Source organism: Momordica charantia (genome assembly GCF_013281855.1).
Source record: "Momordica charantia cultivar OHB3-1 chromosome 9 unlocalized genomic scaffold, Mcharantia_2.0 BLBB01000009.1, whole genome shotgun sequence".
Lineage (NCBI taxonomy): Eukaryota > Viridiplantae > Streptophyta > Magnoliopsida > Cucurbitales > Cucurbitaceae > Momordica > Momordica charantia.
Window position 1 is genome coordinate 25,772,852 of NW_028275167.1, and position 4,895 is coordinate 25,777,746.

The window sequence follows — 4,895 nt, forward strand, 5'->3', positions numbered from 1 at the left end:
TACAAGCAAGAGCATTGTAACTTACGTGTCTTTTATGTCATTTGTTCCACATTTTCAAATTTTAATAGTTTGAAAATGTGGAGATATGATTTTAAAAGAAGTATTTGGCTTATGAGTTTGGATTTGTATAACTTGATGTTAGGAAATCTTGCCTAGTTCGTAGACTATATAATAGATAACATACTTCTACAATCAAAATCTCTCAAGCTAGACACTAGTTTATATATATCAAAATCTATAACTAAATATGAGTTTAATAAACTCATACTTCTGAAACTCATTCCTTGTCAAGTTCAAATTAAACAAACCAAAACTTCTCAAACACGTGAACTAGATATATATAAGAGAGAGTGGAACTTGAAGGGAATAGTTGGGAGAAATGACCAAGCTTATCGGGATGTATTGAATTGTGTAGCCGAACCTCTTTCATGTTCATGCAGCCATGATGGAGGAGTGCCTATTGATTTACTCTGTGGGTTAGTTCACGACAAATATATTGAAAATGCATAAGAAGAAAAAGGGAAATGAAAGTCGGAAAAAAAACAGTTTAAATATACTTCATAAATAGTCGAAATCTTTTCATCATAACATGAAAATGTCCCTTTCAAAATACTAAAAACAAAAAAAAACAACTAAAAGTCTATTACATTTTGAACTTTATATCAAACGAATAACAAACATGAAATTATATATTAGGAGTTAGGACACGATTATATATGTCATGACAACGGCTGACATTAATTTCTTACATAATGACAGAGAAAAAAAGATGAAAATGATTATCTGATTAAAAAAAAGAAAAGAAAGTTAAGCATGAAAATGATCAGTAGCTCCCTCTTTGCTTTCTGTTCCCCTTTTTTTGCTCATTGGATGAACGAGGAATCTTTGACTAACAATTTCAAAAACAATTCCAGCTGCAAAGAGAAACGCTTGCAACTGCTTGCAGAAAGAAAAAAAACGTATGCTTTTGGCTCATTCTCTGCATGAAGAGCTAAAGCAACTAAATAATTACAGAATTGAAAGAGCAATCATTAGGGGGTTATTGAGGCCTGGAGTTAATTGGATTTGTTTAATTTTGTAATCTTTGGACAATGTTTTGATTCCATTTGGGATTTCTTATGTGAGAGATTAAGACACGGCAAAACATTTTAAACACCAAAAGAGTCCGGCGAAATCTTGTCATATTCATGTTTTCTAAAGATGCTCTCTTTGCTATTGTATGAGCTTGGGATTCCTTCAGTTGTTGAGAATTTTTTTTTTCTTTTGGATTCTTCGGACCAAATGTCTACCCGTTGTTATAACAACGGGGTGGTTCTTGGACATGATTTCGATATGTGAAAATGCAAGGTATTTCGATTTCTAAAATATTGAAATGTAGAAGAATAACAAAATCGTGTAGCTGCCCAATTCGATTTGCTCTAAATTGTCGTATTCAAATGATAAAAATCTAAAGAATAAGATTATATAAGGACGAAGACAATACTTGACCTATTCCTCGGGATCGATGAATGATTTTTGGACACAACAAAACAGTGGTCATGGTGTTTTAAGTTCAATAGAGAGTTTGTCACTCTTCTTGGAGGTGCTTACCAGCTCATAAAAATGCATTTTAACCTCTCTCTTGTTTAACTTTTTTTTTTTTTTTGTTTGTTCTTTTACATATTGTAACTGTGTTGTTGAAAAGTTCCTTTCAAGGCATGGCTTTTGAGCAGTGAATTAAAGTTGGGGTCTATTAATTAGTAAAGGAATCAGTTCCTCTCTCTAAGGAGGAAGAATAGGGAAGATTTACTATTCATAATCAAATCTCTATAGATTTTCTCTGGGGATTATGTGAAGAATCAAGTGAACTTGAAGATGGGATTTGAAGACGTTAACACAGTGGTTTGGAAACTAAAAAAAAAAACAAAAACAAAATGAAAAGGGTGATAATGTTTGAGATCATCCTATCAAGAAAAAATTAGTTTCATTCCGCACTTTTCATTTCTTTCTTTAGATCATCTCTTCCAGATAATATCTTATTAGATGGTCAATAAAACACTATTTTGAATCAAATCGTCAGAGACAATTCTCATCTAAATTAAAATAAGTTTCATATAAATTTTCAGATTATTCTGTTTCAATTCAACTAACTTCTTAAAAAATATAGCATTTATTTAAAAAGACCTTGATTTTTGTGTCTATTACTATTTCATTAAATACATAGAGAGAGATATGATACCTAACATTTTAATCTATACATTATATGAACGTCAATAAGAATAATAAACTAAACTAGTATATTTTGCACATGCATGCATGGACAACACCAATTTTATTGAGAAAAATGTTGCAAAGATTATGATGTTAATTTAACTTCAGATTATACAAACAAGGATTTTATTCCCCACTGGTCAAGTCAAACCATTCTCTCTCTATCTCTCTCAAACTGCCAAAAGCAAAAGCACATGATCCCATGTGTAGATGTAAGATTAATCTAAACCTTAAACTACTCTACAAAGATAACCAAACAAACTAATTTCAGTAATCCCACTGAAATAAGATGCCAAAAATGGGTCAAAGTCTCAGCACAGGCACAGAAGAATGAACTAAAAGGCCCCTTATGCATTCTTCCCCATTCTCCCATCAGAGTTCAAAACAATGCTAAATAAACCACAAGAATGCAAGTGGAGATGGTTTCAATACAGAGCAAACCAATGTACTAAAACAGAGTAATCAGATTCTCAACAGTTCTCATTTCCATGGGGTTTCAATCTCAGAACATGTGCAATTAGCTAGTTTTCTGGGTTCATCCGAGGTTAAATGCATATAGACCACAAACAAAAATGATCAAATTATCCCAAATTTTTAGCCATACCCAATAGTTCATTGAAAAAAGCTTCGAAAAAGGAGTGGTTTGGTACTACTAACCTCACCAGACAAGACAACTTCCGGAACAAGCACAAGATATGGTTGTCCCTTCGATTGTCTCACGGGCCTTTCGTCGAACACCTTGAGGGCACTTTTTTGTTTGACCACCCGCAAATGATTGGATTCTGATCATTGTTCACTGACCCAAATCATGGATTCTCATTTAAAACAGTGGTCGGTTCTTCCTTGCTTAGGGCTCCGGATTTGGCTTTCACTTCCCCCAAAAAGACATGTTTCTTCCTGCTCAAAAACCCCAAATCCCGAACCAGTGCCCTTCTTCAATGAACAGAGAAATTAAGGCGCTGAAAATGAAGCAGCAACTTCCATTAACCATGCCCACATTGTTCTTTTGATTCAGAATCAGATACATGAATGATGAATCCCCTCCGCTCCATGTCCATCGGTCTCTTCTCTCTGTTAACAAACCTAAGATTACTAATCCTTTGAACTTTCCATGATTATTTTGTTTTAGTCTTTCTAATTCCCTTCTTCTCTACTAATTTCTTGATTTTGCTGGAAATTCTATTGTAATTTTAATTTTTTTTTATGTTGAAATTGTTTAATAGAGATCTTACCTGACATCTTTTTAACCTTATATGAAGTTTGGTTTCATATTTAGAAATAAGTGGCATAGTTTATGTTAAAATGTATTTTGAAAATCTAATGGTAAATTGGTAATGACCAAAATGAATTGTTCCTAAGAATAATTTTAAGTACTAAAGTATAGTATTTCAAATTACAATAACACAAACAAAATAAGAATGGTACGTAGTGTACCATAATTCTTTAATAGTAATTTTTACTTTCAACTAGTTAAAGATATATTGTATCATTGACTAAAAGGACGAATCAGATATTCGAATCTCCATCTCGTACCGGTTGAAATAAAGAAAAAACTGATTAAAAACATTTGTTCAATTTATCACAATGTTCAATTAAAGTGTTTTTAAAAATTCTAAAAGTATTCAAAATGATTTTTAACCTTTTAACCTTTTTGTCTTTGTTAAATTGTGAATTTTTTTAGTTCAACAAACGTAGAGATGAGAGATTTAACTTCCGACATTTAGAGAAGAAACAAGATGTCTTAACTGCCGTTGATGAGTAATGAAATTAATACATCTTGAAACTAAGCTTAATAGATAACATAAATTATCTTTCTCGATGTTTCTTATGTTCACACTATGATTTTGTCTTTATAAATAAATTTTTAATATTGATAGACCACACATCATTTTTAATACAATGATGAAATAACAAGCAGAAATGAAAAGAGTATCCAATATTCTCGTAGTACCGTAAATTTTTCCACTATCTACGTCCATATTTTTACCCTCGCTATAGTTCTTACAAGATGCCAAGAGTAAATTAAAAAATATTGAGGGATTATAAAAAAAAAAAGAGTAAAAAAATGAATCAATCCGTTGGAAACAAAGATTTTGTGATATGGTGATATCCAACTTTGGACAATAAAATATGTGAAAAAGGGAGACAAGAAAATCCTCAAAGATGGATTTTGAGTGCAGCCCAAAATTATGTCTCATTCTATATTGTAATTTCTACCCGCCTGATTCACTTACTAATAATTTCCTCGCTAATTATCATTACATTACACAAAATCTATTTTCCCATCATTCATCTTCTTCTTAAATAATCTAATCTCCCATAAAATTGTAAATCTTTTAGCTCCAAACTTTAATTTAATATCTCACTGTCTACAAAATTATAGATTAAATTACAAATTCAATCTCTAAACTTTCCCGATTGTGTCTACTAAATCTGTAAACTTTTAAAAGTGTCTAAAGAGTTTATAAATTTTCAATATTTGGTTGATTGAACACTAAAAGTGTCTAGTTGGTATTTTAATTTTTTATTTTTGTGTCATATAGATCTTTGACCCATCGTAGTCTAAGCGTGGTAAATTACTTATTAGGTATAAAATTGAAAATTTGAGGATATACTAGACACTTTTTAAAGTTTAGACACCTGTA

The 4,895-nt window shown here is 31.3% G+C and overlaps 1 long non-coding RNA gene across 1 annotated transcript; it reads right to left on the reverse strand.

Annotated features, from left to right (window-relative positions):
- Window positions 1–236: 236 nt before the first annotated feature.
- On the reverse strand, window positions 237–3,489 carry LOC148209260 (uncharacterized). Its single transcript, XR_015787045.1, has 2 exons — window positions 2,908–3,489; window positions 237–457 (listed from the first exon to the last, which is right to left on the reverse strand). It is a non-coding gene; the product is annotated as an uncharacterized LOC148209260 (long non-coding RNA).
- Between the last annotated feature and the right edge of the window lie 1,406 nt (window positions 3,490–4,895).